This window comes from Ornithodoros turicata, chromosome 2, assembly GCF_037126465.1.
Source record: "Ornithodoros turicata isolate Travis chromosome 2, ASM3712646v1, whole genome shotgun sequence".
Taxonomy (NCBI): domain Eukaryota; kingdom Metazoa; phylum Arthropoda; class Arachnida; order Ixodida; family Argasidae; genus Ornithodoros; species Ornithodoros turicata.
In genome coordinates, this window is record NC_088202.1 from 77,622,384 (window position 1) to 77,642,170 (window position 19,787).

The following is a 19,787-nucleotide window of genomic DNA, read 5'->3' on the forward strand; positions in this document are numbered from 1 at the left end:
CCCTGGGGATGACAGGAAACGCTTACTTTATCACAATTTGGATAACATGAACGTGCAGGTAGATATACAGTCCTATACGGACCCCTGGGGATAGCTGCAGAAAATCCCGATCCCGTCCCGGGATCCACATTTAGAAATTTCAGAATCCCAGGACTGCAGAAACGGCTCGGGATTCCGAACCCTAGCTGTAAAACGGAGGCGCCATGCGCCGGCCTAAGCCAACTGCAGACGTCTTTAAATTTGTGGACGGAATTAACCCGCAGACGTCGACTTGTCCCGAACTATAATGCCACAGTGCGCCACGAGCGTGGTTCGTAAGTAAGCGATGCGGATGTGCACAAATCACTGCACAGACCTCGCCTTGGGAGTAGAGAAGGGCACCTTCCCGCTCTTCTTCCCGGAAACAATATCCCGTCCTTGTTTTACACGCGCCTTAATCTAATAGTGGCCCTAACGAGAGATTTTCCGCAAGAGCGGCCATTCAGTCAGTTCTCCCCACGTGACTGTGCAAGCGAAAGCAAACAAGATGTAGGGCGCTGTAGAGACTGCTCACGACAACCGTACGCGTCCAAGCGGAAATTCGCACCAGTTGTCCGGAATCTCAAATCACACCCGCTTCCCTTTTGTCTCCTTTTTCTATACTCGAAAGCTGGCCAAAAACCGCCTCTCTATGGACAAAGAGCGAAACTGTGCGAACGTCGTGTTGTTTATCTGTTAGCGGCTCCGAAGTCAGGAAACTTAGAATAGGCACACAAAATAAGCCAGGCCGCTGAGGCAATGGGCAATATGGCTGAGTTGACAGAGTGCACAGCAGAGAAGCAGAAGCATCTGATGATGATGACAAAGAATATATTATCTAAGGGGACCATGGCATGAAAACTTGTGTGTGCGTGTGTTTACACATCTTCCGTATTGCGCAGGTTTTGAAATGCAATAGTAAACGAACGTTACTGTTTGGAGCTGTCAGCATTTGTTTGTGTCTCGTGGACAGTATTCGTGGACGATTCGTATTCGGCATTTCGGGCACTTGGGTGTTTCCATTGATGCAGGATAGGACAAGGAGAAAATGTGAGAGGAAGCTAACCATCAAGCAAAGAGACACTGAAATGCAGAAGAAGGCGAACAAGAACAAGCAAAGACGTTGCTTTCTGCCCCATTTACGTTCTCTAAATACAGTACATTAACCAGTTTATTTTTTGTGAAAATAATATGGAGTTGTTTTACACACTAAGCTATCTCACCCGTGTCTGTTGCGACATGCTGCGGCAAGCTGGGTATAACGACAATGCCGACGACGTGGAGCTATACATCTTGTATTTTACGGTTCATACTTTGTATTTTTCATTGCAGGTATAATGAACCGCGAAACAGTTTTCGTTCTCTTATTAGTATCCCACGGACCATTAATCAACCCAGTAGATTCGGGATCGAATTGTAGGAGACGCAATGAGATTCCTTTCCCGCTGAAGACAAAGAAAATTGATTCACGCTTGCTTGTTTCAGAAACAGAAAACACGGTCGCGGTGATGTAAACACGGCGCTGTCTGCATCATTTACGTGTATATAGTGCGTATAAAAAAAGTCGCGGACGGAAGGTATATGGGTAAAGTACGAAATACAAAGTACAAGTACAAAACAGGCAAACTGATTGATAATTGAAAAGCTACTTCTATAACGACTTACTTGTGCGTATCACTTAGATAAGCACTCAGTTACTTCAACTTGTAAGTGGTTTGGAGTAGTCAGCTTCTCGGTTAGTGGCCAATATCTCTTCTTTTGTTTTCTTCCCACACGCAGCGTAACGTAACGTAACGTAGCGTAACCTAACCTAACCTAGATGTCGACACACGAAGACAGAATCGAAGTCGGCGCTTCCAGATCAAAGCCGCAGTTGCGCAAATAAACGTTTGTTTGTTTGTTTACTACTTCTCTTATTCTTTCTTCCCGCTGCTCATTTATCATTATTTTTTACGAGTCCTGCTTCGCCGGTGAAAACGACGGCCGTGATGACAACTAGATGGAATGCGATGAAAGTATCTGCTGAACTTGTTCTGCATCAGAACATAAACATTAACCACATACGTGTGAAATAAATGGGATTGTTGTGAACAGTAATAGGGAAAGTAACACAAAGCCGTTTACAAATATCTTCAAGGCAAGAACGTACGGTCTTTCTCGTAAGGAAGGCAATGGATCCGCAGCAACATACACACGCTCGGTAATCTCCCACGTCGGTTGCGCAACATGCGCTGTGAACATGGAAGGAGCGTGAACCATAGTATTTCGCGATGCTCCTGTTTCGGCTCGGGGCAAATTGCACCTGACCTTGAATCAGGGGGACCTTGATATACCGCGTCATACAGTACTCACATTTGCTGTTTGAAGTGAATCGTTGCTGTTTCGGATGCACCCCTAAAGAAGCCATCATAGGACTCGCATGAAATTATGCGGGATACATGTGTATTTACGTGGAGTCCGTGTAGCTTCATGTGGGTCCGGCATGTGCCACGTATAGGTTCCTTTCATCAAAGCTGCTGAAATCAACAAAATAGGCAGCCCTAACTGTTGAACTATGTAGGAGGGCGACGTTTCACATACTGGCGAGTTATTATATTGAGAGACATGTGCCATAACCGTTTAACCATGTGCTCAATCCCGTTTCTTCAGAATACTACCTAATTTACGTCAATACAATCCATGTGTATAGTCACAATTCAGTGTCCCAAAATATATTTCCTCAATGTGACGCGGATGAATAATAGAATTAGTTTCTAGTTTTGGGAAGTTTTACGTCACAGTGTGCGCAATCTGCCAATACGTCTAGCTACATTGCTCCTTCAAAGTTTGTTTCCCTTTCCTCACCAGTCTGCTGCTGGCAATCTTCCAACGCGGGGCGGACAGCGGAGACCGGGAACTTGTGCGCGCCGCTAGGAAACAGAGTCTTGGTGACGTCGCCTACTCTTTGAGAATACGAAACTATGAAAGAAGCTTTGAGGGTTCTTTGGGAAGTTCGTGGAAGCGTGTAATATTCACTGGCGGCATTCATATTTTGCATATGCGACATTTGAATGAGGTTGATTTATAATACGAAATAAAATAAATATCATTTTTCTTTGTCCGTAATGAAGTATCGCCCCTGGAGAGGAAACTCCCCATTCATCATTTTGCAATAAAGTTGTTGTTGTTGTTAAACAATATACACTACAAACAATACACTACAATCACAGAAACGATATACACTATCCGCCGAAAACGAAAGTGATGATCCAAGCTCTAATATATTTCAGAAAAAAAAGCCTATGGGTGCTGGCAGAAGAGACAAGCTGGTGATCCATAAAGGGAAAGAAAATAAGATTTCGCAGTTGACCAACTATAGTCCTGTTCAACTTAAGAAGGAAAGGAAATCTAGTCCGTCAGCTCTCAAAATATTACAGCGCCAAAGAGAGGTCACGCCCTCTCCTTGCGCCACAAAATGGAATCCATCATACTCACTCTGCTTCCGTATTGGCTGTTAAGCGTGGTCGCATGACACTACGCTGCAAAAGAAAGTGCGCTCCCCTACTGGTGGCGCATGGTGGCGCTGCAGTATTTCTCCTGGCGTGCTATTGCGTCTCCTTGCCTCAAACAACGTATGTAGTTGAAGGACCGTATTTATTTTCCTTCTTAAGTTAAACACGACTATATCTTTGCTTTTTTTCGCTCTGCCTTCTTCGCTTAGATGAAGAACCCCGGCGTGCGAACATTCCTATACAGCGTTACGAGAATATACGGTATCATCCACTTCATTCTGCACGCATATACGGGCCGCTAGTATAATATCCGCCTCTCAGCGCATGTGTCGCGGATGAGGATATAAATGGGCATCAGAAGACACAGTGACCCATGAGCGAAGGAAGCGCCAATAAATCACAGCCTATATGAAGCTAACCCGACACTATGTGGGGGCACACAATAGAGCAGAAGAAGCGACAAATGAAAAATGCATAACGTCCCATCGACAGTGGGAGCGTTCCCTCCCGTACGGCTTGCCCAAAGCCCGCTGCATCGATTCGGCTTTCGTTTCGTCGTCGAGAACGGGCTAAAGAAAGAAAGAAACAAACACAAATATACGTGGCCCTAGTGTATGTGAGAGATCACCAAAAGCAAATAGTAGTTGACAGAGGCACGCTGCCCTACTCCCGACGGATGGCCCTGAACTGCGCTGCACAGCTGGGGAGGAACAAATCGAATGTCTTCAACACAAAACAGGAAAACACTTTCTTTTGTCGTCGCTGCTGTCAGGCATGATTGATTTCCCGCAGACCGGGTGGAATCGTACCGCGTAGGAGTGTATCACGCATTCGAAAAAGACTTGCTGAGAATCACTGCGGACAGACGGTACAAATGGGTTCTCAACGTGAAAGCGCGGACTAAAGATGGAAACTAAAAGCTCTGCGTCGCGGCATACTCGGTCGATAGTCAAACAGTATGGTGTATAATTATCAGATAGTTCGGTGGTGCAGTAACTTTCTAGTGACAGGGGCGAGAAAACTCTCCATAAAGCTTGCCTCATTAGTCAATAGTAGAGCGCGTTTCTTTTTTTTTTTTTTTTTCGATGTGGTTTCGTATCTGGACGATGAAAAAACACTTTGGTCGTGGTTTGGGACCGATTAGAACGGCTCTATGGCGCATATAAATCAACGCCATAGATAAAAGTGCAAAAGACACGGACTGAAGGAATTGGACACAAGTGTCCGTGTCCAATCCCTTCAGTCCGTGTCTTTTGCACTTATATCTATGGCTGATTCTTACCAACGCGCCGAAACCATTTCGTTACATAAATGCACGTTTTGTAGGTTATAGCATATTCCACACGAAAATGCAGCATAATGCATATTCTGTCATATTTCTAGCTGCGAGAGCTTTGTTCTTCTTCTTTCTAGCTTCGGAAAGGTTTTGGGTCGTCTTTCGCGATAATCTCGGTCAGAATAGAATATTTTCGATGTTTCGGTGGGGTGTGGTATTTAGCCTCTACCATGACCGCTCCACTGCGCGAAATACTACGCACAAATGTTCAGAGATATTTTCTTACAGCGGCGCTCAAGGCTTGCGGTTGCGCATGACGTCGGAGTGCATTCGCTGCGAGTGTGTGGTCTGTGGGCCGCGCTTTCTCCACTTTCTTTACCCTTACGAAGGCATGCGGCGTTCGTGTTCCATTTCAATCTGTGGTGCAGTGCCGAGACCAAAGCCTTCAGCTGCATGATTTATATCTGTGGCGCAAGCCTTCTTTGTTGTGTACTCCTGAACGGAGCCGGTTTTATTTTAGTGTGTGATCACTAATGCAATGCTCAAATTTTGGGAAATATGCATTAGATGCATTGCCAAGAACAACGAAAAACATTGCATATATTCACAGTTTTTACTGCATATTTAGCAGATTTTTGGTGCAGTCGCATGTATATTTCAGGTGTTTTTAGTGCATATTTATCCGCGCTCTAGTCATATACTACCTATGCGATTTCTGCATACGTACTCCGGAACTAGTCTTGCAACTCATTACACAATTTCTTTTCGTTACAGCTCGTTGCAACAGAGAGTATTCGTACTACTGTTTTCGTACTTCGATCATCGATACAAGCCACGGTACCTAAAGTGCCACTACACGGACTAAATCTGGTATCTTGAGAATCCTACCAAATTTATACGTCATTGAAACCCTCGTGTCACACACTGTGTTCTCCCAAAACATTGTTTCTCCATGTGACGCTGAAGTAGCATAAAATTATTTTTTCCCCCGGAAGTATGACGTCATAACATGCGCAATCTGTAACGCGTCTGGCAGCATTGTTCCTCCGAGGTAGATATTTATTCCCTCACCAAAGGTGCTGGCAGCCTTCCTACGTGGGTAGGAGAGCGGAGACCGGGAAGGTGCGCGCGCTGTTGCAAGGAGACAGACGTCACTAATACATGGAGAATCCGAAACTACGCAAATTCTTGGAAGCCCTTAATGTTCATAGACGGCATTTATACTTAACTTACTGAGCCTTTGAGCAAGGCTGATTTCAAATACGAATTAAAATAAGATTTTTCTTAGTCCGCCGTGGCCCTTCAAAGCGACCATTCGTGCCCGCAAACCGAAGCTTAAAGAACGAAACAGAAAAACAGCTTTTATACGTTTTCTTATTGTGCCCGCAGTTACTGCGCAAGATATTTCAGCTCAACTCGCAGCCAAATTCTTTATAATTTGATTTTCTATAGGCAATAGTTTCGCTGCCATGACGTCCCTGTCAATAGATCCCGTGTTTTGCCCTGCCAAACACTCAAGCCAAAGATTACGTACAAAATTCACTGATGACTTTTTGTCGTGTGTACCAAAAACAGTTCTCAGTCTCCTTTATCTGGTGACGTTCACCGTGAGGCGTTAGCTAACGCTGACGTCACCGTGAAACTGCAACCGCTGTATTTTTCTTATTTACCCTGTAGCAGCAGCGTCATAATCATCACCAGCAACGCCATCGGTTACGCGCAGCACTGCGCGTGACCCGAGCTTTCGTTTTCGGTTCATCGCCATGAACCGTCATTAAACCCATCAACCTCAGTAGAGCCTGGTCGCCTCATTTCTCGCTCTACAACTGGTGACCCGAACGTGATGTTTTAGCGTTCCACCATCATGAACGGTGACCAGCACTCCACCAGCTCTTCGCCTCCCAGCCGGCCACCGCCACTTCCACCGCTTGATGCTTCTGTGGCACCGCTCCGCCTGCCGCCTTTCTCCATCTCCGACCCTCAGCTGTGGTTCGCGCAGGCGGAGGTTCTCTTCGACGAACGCCGCGTCACTTCTCAAGCCTCAAGATTTGGCTACGCCATCGCAAACCTTCCTCCCGAAGCTGCGGCGGAAGTCCGCGACCTAATCATTCACCCTCACCCCGAGTTACCCTACGACACCTTAAGGGACGAGTTAATTCGCCGCACGTCTGCTTCGGAGGAGCGGCGATTGCAGCAGCTTCTGAACAGGGAAGAGCTCGGCGATCGACGGCCCACACAGCTACTACGCCGCATGCGCGACCTCGCGGGCAACCCTACCACGGACGACTCACTACTACGCGAGCTCTTCCTACAACGTTTGCCCCACAATGTACGCATGATCCTGGCCGCCGGCGAAAATTCCTCTTGGATGACTTGGCGAAGATGGTGGACCGTATTCTGGATTTTGCTGGCCTTCCATCACCAGGAGCCGTTGCCGCCTTGAGCTGCCGATGAAGGCGCTCGACCAGGCCGTTGGCAGCCGGATGGCAGGCCGTCAACAAGTCCACCATCTCAACTTACGGTCAACGCTCCGTCACCCTTGACCTCGGCCTGCGCAGAGTATTTCGTTGGGTTTTTACCATCGCCGACCTCCCCTTCGCAATCCTTGGCACCGACTTCCTCCACCATTTCGACCTTCTTGTGGATATTAGACGCCAGCGCCTCGTCGACAACACTACTTCTTTGCACGTTTATGGAGCTCCAGCGCATATAGCCGCCATTAGTCCCACCATACGGCTACCGTTGCCCACTGCTTTCGCCGACATTGTCACGGAGTTCCCCGCTGTCCTGCCCCAATCGCACGCCTCTTGCCCACCTCGCCACAGCGTCACTCACCACATCGTGACACGGGGCCCCCCTGTCTTCGCTCGCCCCAGACGGCTGGCTCCGGAGCGCCTCGTCATTGCCAAGAGGGAATTTGAGCACATGCTCGAACTGGGGATCATTCGGCCTTCCTCCAGCCCGTGGTCTTCCGCTCTCCACATGGTGCCCAAAGCAACACCTGGTGATTGGCGCCCATGTGGGGACTACCGTGCACTCAACATCGTCACGGTACCGCACAGATACCCGCTTCCCCATATTCAGGACTTCACCGCGAATCTTGACGGAGCGACCATCTTCTCCAAGATAGACCTCATCAAAGCCTATCACCAAATTCCCGTCCATCCCCCTGACATCCCGAAGACTGCTATAACCACCCCTTTTGGCCTCTTTGAATACGTGCGGATGCCCTTTGGCCTGCGTAATGCTGCGCAGACATTCCAACGATTCATCAACGAAGTGCTCCGCGGCCTGGACTTCGCATTCGCGTACATGGATGACATCCTCGTCGCAAGTCCATCTCCGGAGGCTCATCGCGCCCATCTGCGCGCCCTGTTCTCGCGCCTGGAGGACTACGGAGTCTCCATCAATGCCGCGAAGTGCGAGTTTGGCGTTACCACCCTTACTTTCCTGGGACACACCATCACCCCGCAAGGCATCCGGCCACTCGCATCCAAGGTCCAGGCCATCCGAGACTTTCCTGCCCCCACTTCTCGCAAAGGACTTCGTTCATTCCTCTGCCTCGTGACTTTCTACCGACGTTTTGTGCCTCGCTGTGCTGCCTTGCTCCAGCCTCTCTACGCAGCTCTCGGCGCTGACCATCCGAAAGAGGCCCGTGCTGCCCCTCTGGAGTGGACACCGGCAGCAGAACGCGCGTTCGAAGAGGTCAAGCAGGCCCTGGCAGATGCTGTGCTGCTCCACCATCCTCGTCCTGACGCCGAGACAGCGTTGTTCGTCGACGCCTCCACTGCTGCTGTCGGCGCAGTCTTGCAGCAGCGTCAGGATGGCCACTAGAAACCTCTCGGTTTCTTTTCCCAACGCCTCTCGCCAGCCGAAACACGCTACAGCACCTTCGGGCGTGAGCTCCTCGCCGCCTACCTGGCATGCAGACACTACCGCCATTTTCTCGAGGGCCGTCCGTTTGTGCTGTACACCGACCACAAGCCTCTCATGTTCGCCCTGCGATCGGCCTCCCTCAACCACTCGCCTCGTGAAACCCGCCACATGTGCTACCTCTTCACCGACCGATGTGCTACCTCTTCACCGACCGATGTGCGACACGTCGCAGGCGAAGACAATGCCGCTGCCGACGCACTCTCGCGGCCGGACGTCAATGCTCTCCATCCGCCCCCCGCGGTCGATTTGGACGGCATCGCCCAGGCGCAACAGGCTGATCAAGAGCTCGCCGCCCTTCGTTCATCCCCCGCCTCATCCACCACTTTTCGGGAGATCTCGCTCCCCGGTTCGACGGCAAGTCTATGGTGCGACACCTCTACTGGTACCCCGCACCCTTTCGTTCCCCTGGCCTTCCGCCGGCATGTTTTCAACGCCCTCCACTCGCTGTCCCACCCGGGCGTGCGCGGCACGCAAAAGATCGTCGCAGAGCGCTACATACGGCCTCGCATGAATGCCGATGTCCGTGACTGGGCGCGGGCCTGCCTAGCCTGCCAGCGGTCCAAAATCTACCGCCACACCATCTCGCCTCCATCGCGGTTCCTTCCGCCAGATGCACGTTTCGACCAGGTCCACATCGACTTGGTCGGCCCGCTTCCTCTGGCCAAAGGCTACCGCTACCTGCTCTCGTGCATCGACCGCTTTACCCGCTGGCCGGAGGTAACGCCGATTCCTGACATCACGGCAGAGGCGGTGGCCCACGCATTCCTCTTCTCCTGGGTTTCCCGATTCGGCGTCCCGTCCACTGTAACCACGGACAGAGGACGCCAGTTTGAATCGTCCCTCTTCCGTCACCTGTGCAGCGCCCTCGGAACCCATCACATCCGAACCACGGCCTACCATCCGGCTGCCAACGGCCTGGTCGAGCGCCTTCATCGGCAGCTCAAGGCGTCCCCCCGCGCCACTGACCACGGCGACACAACCTGGCCCGAGCGTCTACCCTTCGTCCTGCTTGGCCTTCGCGCCGCGATCCGCCAGGATGACTGCAGCGCGGCCCACATGGTCTACGGGTGCCCGCTCCGCCTTCCCGGAGCATTCTTCACCCCATCGGCCCCGCTCGTGCACGACCCTTCCTCCTACATCGACCGTCTCCGCCAGCTCTTCCGGGACCTCAAGCCCACGCCTACCCGCTCCGCTCCCGCAACACGCGTGTTCGTGAGCCCCGACCTTAATCAAGCCACCCACGTCTTCGTCCGCCGGGACTCTGTGCGCTCCAGCGTGCAGCCTCCCTATGACGGCCCCTACAGGGTCATCTCGCGAGCGGGGAAGTTTTTCCGCCTCGATCTTCCGCGGGGACCTGACACTGTGGCCATCGACAGGCTCAAGCCCGCATTCCTGGAGTCGGCACCTCTGGTATCGCCCGACCCGCCCTCCCTACGTCCGTGCTCAGCTCCTGTCTCCAGCATTCCTCCCCCTCCACGTCGAGTGCATTGGGCGCCGCAGCTCGCAACGAGCCACCCGCCGCCTCGGGTCCGGCTCCTGCACTCCTTGGCCTCGGCGCCCGACCTTTCCGCCGACCTCGGCCCTCCTCGCCAGCTTTGTCATCCGCCACGGGGGGGAGCCCTGTAGCAGCAGCATCATAATCATCACCAGCACCGCCATCGGTTACGCGCAGCACTGCGCGTGACCCGAGCTTTCGTTTTCGGTTCATCGCCATTAACCGTCATTAAACCCATCAACCTCAGTAGAGCCTGGTCGCCTCATTTCTCGCTCTACAACCTTAAATACTACAAGGTTATCCTGGGTGAAATTTGGCGCGTGGTATGTAGACGTAACTTACAGTCGAACACAACTCTGACCTCAAAGCCTGTCGACAACTTCAGACTGCCCCTTTAAAGGAAGGGCACCTCGAACATACAATTTTAACAGCGTGATATGAACACACTATTTTGAGTAACAGTCACGCAAAATATTTAATTTCGGAAGCGCGCATTTTCTGGGAAAATTACTCTACAAGAGTGCGTGCAACCGGAGGATATCTCTCCCAGCTCCTTCGGACATGCTATGACGTCAGACCAGCCAAGCACTTTTATTGGCTGCCGAGAGTCGCCTTCTACGGCCGACAGCTCTCCGTCAGACGCGGGAGGGGCCGCGAAAAATACAACCGCAAAAAGAAAGAACTGGGAGGCACCCCGTAAAACTCTGAGATGATACAATATTTCGTCGAAGATCATCACAGTACATGTGAGTATCCCGCATATTGTGACGTCATAGCCCACCTGCGGAGCCTGACCCCCCTCCCCGAAATCAAATTCTGGGTAAACCACTGGCTACATTAAACTTGCGGTAGGTTCCTGTGTCAACGTTTACATACAATCTTAACTCCAGGTTAATTTAAAACATATTTCATAACGAAGTCTGCAAACATGCTCGCAAATGTTTCTAATTGGTCACAAAAGACCGTCCGTCCATCGGCAATATCACCTGTGTTTGACATCATGGCCAGTGTGCGGCGCAGCCGGGTCGTAGCAGCCGCCGTTCTCGGCCGTGTTCAACAGCGACTATGTTCGCTGTTTTAACGATTTTCCACTTTATAGATGTTTCACACGGGAGCAAATTGAGGATGATCGAAAGCTTATTAAATATATTTTCGTAATCCCTTTAAAGACTGATCCCTTAATGCCATATTCACCTCCACGTGCATGAGGCCATAATCGAGGCGCCGGATCCACATAACGTGGCGTCGCACTGCTCACCCAAGTGTTTATTATCGCGGCGCCGGTTGAATAGGGAGGTTTAGAATAAATTTAGCAGATTGGAAGGTCTTTACGGTAACAGTTCCGAAGATATGGTACGCCAAGCACTTGATTCCTTTCAACTGGCTGGCATTACGTTGCTAATTTTGTCTTTGAAAGCTTCCTTTTTGTTTTTGTTTTATATCCGTGGAACGCTTCCCATGTGCTAAAACTCTGTAATGTGTGCTTACTTTTGATTTCCCTGAAACGCACCTAGCTGCCGCTCCCTCGCATACCCTTTCCATACCGGCGCGCGAACCTGTCATTCTCTGTTTTCTTCGTCTCTGACGCGGACAGGAAGGAAGTTTTTGCCACACGGACACGGCGATCTCCTGGAACCTTCCCGTTGATAGCTACCGCTGTAAAAAAGAAGTCGTGTGCCTCACTATCAGGCGGTTGATGACGTCACAGACTGGACACTCATTCCTACTCTGACATCATGTGAATAAACCGCTATACGTCTCTATCTTCCCTCGCTGAGTCTCCTTCGGCCTGCTACCACACCCGGAGTCGCAACAGCCGACACAGTCGGCGGGCTAGTTCTGTAGCACTACACTCGTATTTTTCGGGCGAATATATGTCTCTATGGTTGTAACCCTAATTTCTACTGCTACTGCCATTTTTTTTCTTTTCTTTTCGGCCTGCGCTTCCGTGCTCCTTCAAACAGGCTGTCTCAAAATAACATCGAACTGTCGAAATATTAAGCCTAGCCCTTTCTGATACCACTCAGAAATTTAGTAATATTCGAGTACGATTCGAGGTACGAGACTCCATATATGAAAACGCCATTCATTTTCATTTAATCTTTCTCTTTTCACGCAACTACTGATATCAGCCCGAGAGAGCACGCCTACCAGCCGCCGCACAAGTGTGACAACATTCATTCATCGCAGATAAAGCCCGTTTCCAAATCCATTTTCAAGACGAACTTTAAACTCGGTCCCCCGAGACATTCAGATTAATAACGCTCCACCTACAACAACCTGAAGACATTACCGCTGTCAACTCACATCCCTAGTGGCATCGATTGCGGGTCTGGAATACTATTTCACGCTTCACGTTAGCGGCTGATGAAAATTTCCAGCGGGCGGAAAGACATATTGTGGATACGTATAATCGTGACATCCGCCTATTCGGGCCGTGGCGTACGAGTAAGAAGAATATGTTCGCTTTTCCAATATCATTTCCTGTACTATCTAAAGTTGCACGGCCTGATGGTGAAGACCCGCTCCAAGATGCCGCTGTGATCAGGTCAAACGGGTGAAACAAATACCAATCACTTCGTAGGTATATCGGTTCATCCTTCCTTCGTTGTGCGCGTTGCGTATATGAATTAGGTAGTGACAAAGAACAAATATCCCACACGAAACAGTGTCTCGCGTGGAACCTTCCAAAGCTGTTCATTCCCAAGGGATTCCACGAGAAGAAAGAGTTTAGTACCCCCTGTAACGAGTACTCAACAACCGACGCGGGGCGCAGGCAGCAATGGACGCAATAATCTGCTCATTCGCATGACGTTAATAGCACTCAGTAGGTGGCGCAAGAACTAATCGGCCGGAGCTGCGTAGGCCGACACGTGGTCCCCAGCGAGGTATGCGCGTTGAATACACTGTGCGTGTGCCGATATTTAAAGGGATAGTTCGCCCACAAACCAAACCGGAAAAAAAAAGAAAAGAAAACGTGCTGGACGTGCGGTCGGCTAGAGTGACGTTTCGTGACGTTGCTTCAGGGTTGACGAATGGAAGCCGCATCTGTATGCCAGGGAAACTGACCGCTCTCCTGACGTCACATAGTTCTCAGACACTTGTCACGCGCAGCTCCTTCTCTGCGGGAAGGCCTACTTACGCCTACTACTTTCCGATGCCTATACAATAAATCATACCGCTTGAGCTGCGGGCTACTAATGCATAGGCCTGATAAAATTCGAAATACACTACCGTCTGCAACACAAATCAAGGAATCGATGCTTGGAGAGCGCACTATCCCTTTGCTTAGCTCTTGAAGAGAACTTGAGAGCTCTTGAGAACAGACGAACGTGACGTTGCTCATAATCACACAACTCCTGACGTAATGCTACAAGTTAGCGCCACAATCATGAACTAATACTTTACGTATGCGCGTGATCACTGTTTTTCCTTTTAATCCGTTAGTATTAGGAAAGTTAAAATGGAAAAGGCTGTATGTATGTATGTATGTGTGTGTGCGTGTGTGTGTGTGTCTGCGATGGTGAAGCCTCACCAAGGTAGAAGTATAAGTGGACATGTAAAGGGGATAGAAGAAGGTAAATGTAAATGTAGGCAAATGATTTGAAATTGAAGTAGCCCTAGGTAATTAAGAGTAAGAGGTAAGAGTAATTGCAGGTAATTAAAGGCAATTAAAGCAAGAAAGTTGAGCTTAAAGGCAATGAATGTAAGATATATGTAATGTAAGAGAAAGATTAAATAAAATTAAAGATTACCGAAAGTAACCGCACGCTACCGGATGTAATTAAAGTTAACGTCACTGAAAGGGAAAGTGAGACTTTCTTTCCGTCTTATTCTAAAACGCAAAAAAAAAAGAAAAAAACGGGTACTTTATGATGATGCCAACGACTGTGACATTTCAACATGCCATAACGTGTAAAAACACAAGATACGAATACACGAGTCCTGTTAGCACTGAGTACTATTCGACAAACCACAAACCTCACGCATAGAGGAACGTAGAAAGGTATAGACAATCCAACAAACCCCTTTATTTCTCCCCGTTTCCCTCCCCCCCCCCCCATTCAAGCAACATTCCGCCAGCTAGGCAGGCAGACCGCTCGTCTACCCAACGTTAACCCCCCCCCCCCCCCCGGTGAGGAAATATTAGGGAAAGAGCATCAGGACGAGAACCGCCGAGAGATCGAACTGAAGTGCCATGTCAGCGACGGGGATGGCGCCCAAACAGTCCCTGTTCGACATGTCGGCGGTTCTCGTTCCCTTATTATCGTGCATGGGTACCGCTACGACCAAAACCGACACGCACTACAGAGTAGCAGAATGTTATCGCAAGCAATATGGAAAAGCAAAGCAGCATGATATGTTCCACCAGCGACATCAAACGGTTTAATGTGGTATGCTGCATAACTTCATCTCGCTTGACATATACTATTGGCTAATCGTGGACCTGTCAAATCGAGAACGTTTCCTTGGACGCAGCCAGGTTGTGCAACACGGTAAGCCAGTAAGGCATGATAGCGCTAGAGCACCTTGCCGACACCATTCTGGCAACACGAGGAACTGCGAGATTATGCCCCCTGTGTTTACGCCCGCGTGCGAGGAGCGGATGTAATCTGGGAGCTGTATTCCCATCCAATGCAAACATCAATACGACCGTCATTACCTTCGGTCAAGTGTTTGTGACGCAAAGTGCAGTGGGCTAAACACTTCGAACGTGCGCTCGCAAGATGGTGGGTGACGCAATCTTTGGCTCTGGCAACATATTCCTCAACGCGTCATAGGTGCTTTCAATGTGTCAACACACGCAACCACCATTGAAGATGTGTTGAGATGTTCAAGTGTGTTGATGAGGTAAATTAACAGATGGGATTCGCCGCTTCCACGTTGTGCCAGCGCCAACATCTTAATCGATTCTTGTATCGAGGAGGGAAGAATGAATCCGATAAGAAGGTGGAAGAAATCCTCGAGGGAAAAGATAACCTGAAGGAATTACAGAAAAGGCCTTTCATATCATTGTCAACGCTGTACTCTAAGAAAGAAAGCGGTAAATTCAGTCCTTCTGGGGAAGACGCATTGACAGAACCATTAGTATTTCAGGACTAAATGTAATTACCCTTATGCGAAGTTTAGGGACTATTTACAGTGTTGGGGCTTGGGACCTCGTCAGGCCCCATGTCCTTTTGTCCCATGGTCCATCATCATGGTATACTGTGAATAAACTCAGTTCAATTCAAAATTTCGGAGTCATGGGACTGTGATGGGAAGTAATTGCAATCTAAGGGACTAGAAGCTGTAATATTGCTCCTCAATTTACTCCCCCCCCCTTTAAAGTGCAGATTCCGCGATAAATTTACCGTCGTCAAATACCGATGATATACTGCAAGCAACTGACCCCAACTTTCTACGCTCACTTTAATGGCACTTTTCGGAGTACCGATGTTTAAAACATAAGGTGCCCATAGAAAAACAATTTGTAACAAGCAACACTGCTGCAGAGGTAACCAAATAACGGCCTCTGGAGCTACTAGAGGATCCACCGATAAACGAAACTTCGCCTGTCACTGCAGACCTGCAGCCGCAGTGGACATAGTGTTGTTGACCACGTGGTACACCGACACGTCCTGCGATTGTTCGTGCACTTCAGTATCTACGAACTCGGCTTCCCGAAGTGAAACGTCCACCAGCCCTTTGTCACGTCCCTTCGTTTCGCAAGAACCTCCAATACGTTCGAAACGAAGCAAAAACGAGGGCTCGAAGTCGCTCGAGTGTCGCATAGTAAAGTTTCTTCGTCAGCAAATTTGTAAGTATTCCCGTCTTGCACCTTCTTTTGTCCTTTTGAATACTCCCCTCCAGGAATTCACTCGAGCACGTCACAAGAGGGAGAGGGCGACACTCGAATCCCTTTTAAGGCTGCTGCCTATGGCCGATTCGGAAGCCCGGAGCTTCTGTCAGCTCGCTACGCTTCGCTTAATAATCAGCGTCGAGCTGGTCCTCGCCTAATTAGCTTTTCTCCGCACTCATTGTTTCGGATGGCCGACATGCATATTGTGCGACTTGCGGTACGCAGTAAAAGCTGAACAAAAGGTCATCGCGTATGCCGCGTACACTTTGTGTCTTGTCTTTACGTAGTTCGGAGTGCATGGGGCTATCCGGGGGGATCGTTAATGCTGTACCGTTAAGACACGCTTCTTGGAAGCCAGGCGAGGCGGAGCTTAAGGCAGGTGGGGTATTATTCAGTGCCCGTATATTACGTATCGCACACCCATATGCATGAACAAGGAGAAGTCAGTATTTCCGACACGAGGATTGCTACGTCCTACAGATTGGATTCTGCAACTACCGATTTTCACTTTCATCAAAGAGAGATGAAGGGCACTGCGTTTGAGCAATCCCTGGCGCGCCCTCAGGGATCTGCGAAAAGCGGTGCCTTATGCGCTCCAGCAGAGGACAGAATACAGAACGAGCTAAAGAATTATACATGCGATGGAAAACCTCTGATGACTCTCCATGTTATAAACTCAATCTTCAGACATGAATAAGTGATAGAGTGTCTGCACAGCGAGACGCAAGACCGATAGACATGTTTTCCGCTCTAATGAACACAGCCGCACGGTCAGAGGCAGTACTTGTAGGCCAGCCTTGGAAGCTCAGTCAGTAGTGTGCAGGTTTACTGAGCTAATAATGAGGGATGTGATGCCGGACGAGGAGGGTAGCAATGCGGGGAGGGTAAACATTGCTTCCGGCACCGAATGTTTCCGACGCCCACGAAAGGAGCCCACAGGTCCTCGAAATTATCTGTGGTCCTCCCTGCGCCACGTGCAGAAAAAACTACTTTATTTGAATGACGGTGATTGGGGAGTTTCATCGCAAGGGGCGATACTCTACCCCATTGCTGGCGGTAATGTGATGAAATAGAATAATGAGGTGCCTCACAGTGACAACTGAAGTTCCACAGTGTCCTGAAAGTTTAGAAGTGCTTTTAGGGCAGACCGTCAGAGGGCTGGTGGGCCGGATTTGGCCATGGACCAAGCAATTTTGACATATTGAGAGGGCGAGAGTCCAGCTGATTTAGAAACACTGAAAGTGTTGTTCTGAAAGGTTGGTAGTGCGGGCAATGGAGAAGGATGTGCTCTAGATCTTCCAGATCACCGCAGCGACGACATCTAGGAGAGTACACTTGTGGCAAGCGGAAACGCTTCGAGCTGTAAAGGCCACGTTGTGTCGCACCCGATTAATTAATGCAGCGTCTTGACGAGAGGTGTTTCGACGAGACGAGAGGATGTCAATGAGTTTCTTGCGCCCTCGAATACAGATGCAAGTTCGAAACAGGCAGGAACCTATTTTACAGAAGAACAGCATGAATTTCACACGATATCAACCAACCATCATGTGATTTTTCTCGACACCCTCTGAATCCTCTGTGTCTCGGATACTGTCCGAAGGGCACGGCACATCGTCCAGTGTGCATTGATGGGTCATTGCACAGCATTTGGTCTGAGGGTCATTATGTTCAAACGTCAGTATTTGGTCTGTGGTCTTTTGAACTATGGTCTCATTAACTGTCCAGACTCACTCATCAGTTGCCCCCCCTCCCCCCCTCCCACACACACGTAGAGAGACAATGATGAGATGGGTCTGATACCGGCCTGCTCGGTGAGCACTGCCCCAGTGCCAACCGTAGAAAATGAAACACGATGATGGAGATGGCCCCAGTTTTGTTTTTGTCCCTTGGATAGACCTTGTCGCGTTACTCTTAAACCACCAGTCTCCGTGCGCTCCTTAGCCTCGTTCCCAGCGACGACAAAACAGGGGTGGACTGCCAAAATAGCTGTTCCCATTGGGATGAATAATGGTGGCCGCCGCCTTTAATGAGTATGGCTGACGATAACGTAACATTCCATATAACTAGTCATCCGGTAAACATCTGAGTAGCGTATCAACGTTCGAAAGGTCAAGGAAAAAGAAGATTGTTTGCTTCCGCGTGTGATATGCACAGTGAGGGGTGCTGCTGGCCGATGCCATATCTGTTCTACATCGGTTCCCGCGAGCGGGAGAAAATGAACCTGCACGAAATGAACACGAACAAACACGAAAATGAACGCAAACATACACGGGAAAATGAAGGAACTCGGCAAACGGCAGGTCACACGTGCACAGTTCCTCTGACTCTACCGCGGGGTGGCAGCACTAATGGCGGCGCCCATTCCTTGAATCGCGTTTTTGTGTATACGTATTGGGTTGCATTTGTTCTGCTTTTCCTGCTTTCTATCCTATTTACGTGTACTGTACTTGTTGGGGCTCACATCCCCATATTTTTCTCTCTTCAATCAATCAATCAACCAATCGACTTCAGGCCAGTGTAGGCTATTCCACACTACAATGACCGACGACCAGCGGTATTCCTCATCAGGCCAAGTCCTGAGTGTCCCTTGAGTTTCTTCGGACGCAATAGAATTGGAAACCGTCTGGTCATGTGACGAACCAAGCAATAAGAACGGAAGAAAGACGCAGCGTTTCTCACAAAAAATTACGTGTGGTTCCCGTTGCTGGCTTCTTTCCGGCATCAACCGAGAAGAACCAGTACACGGCTGTCGGCACCAATAAGTGCATCACATTTTTCTTCGTTAGCTCACTCGCTTCGCTTCACATGAAGGTACGGCGCATGTGAGCAATCCAAGCACGACAGATCAGAGGCCAGCGGTTGTCGGCTGTAAGTCAAATTATGAATAAGAACAAACTTCTGCCGGCATCGCAGAACTGCGCCTTTCGAAAGAAAAGATCAATGATTACTGTCACCCGGAGGGAGTCATTACGGCCGTATGCTTCGCCCGGAAAATCCAAGATTTACAGCAGCTGACAAGCTGAGCAGAAGACAGGTGAGCGTGTCAAGATGAGAGGTGAAGCACTTCTTAGTAGAAGCGCCTTCAGAAGGAGAAACGAAGACATTATGGAGACGTCACATTCCACAATTTATTCGGCATCCAGCGTACTGTCGTGGTCTTGGTGGTATTTTGTCTTTTCCTCCTACGAGGGCTCCCTTACTAATTGACTGAGGTCACTAGGAAGTTTCCAAGAGCCGGCACTAGACAGTTGAGATAACGAGATCCTCGCTAGGTGTGAAGGGGCAAGAGTTTGTGAATGTGTTTATTTGGCCTGGTGCATGACAACAGCTGGGTTAGAGCCTACAAGTCAGTACACCCATAAACAGACACGTAAATTATCAATTGTAAACGGTAACAATAAAATACAAGTAATGTCACAACATTAGTGAAGGAAATGTAAAACACAATAATTATGGACTAAAACAAAAGAAAAAATTAGCAGAAAAGACTGCGGTACGCTCTTTTAAAAAGCTTAAGATCAGCAAAGATGTCAAGTGCTGGGCATAAGGCACCGTTATAAATCTGCTGCATACGGTAAGTTGGCATCATAGCGTTATGCACGGATGGGTAAAACAATAACCGTTCACAGAAGTCCGAATAAGACACAGGCATTTAGATTTCGGTTGTCCTATATACCACTAAATGCAAAGACCGTGCACTCGAACACAGGGACGGGCAGTATTTAAATA

General features: G+C 49.2%; 1 protein-coding gene across 2 annotated transcripts in view; it reads right to left on the minus strand.

Moving 5' to 3' along the window:
* The window catches only part of LOC135385588 (pleckstrin homology-like domain family B member 1), a 292,580-nt gene that overhangs the window by 69,462 nt on the left and 203,331 nt on the right, over positions 1-19,787 (minus strand). The gene's annotated exons all lie outside the window — the stretch shown is intronic.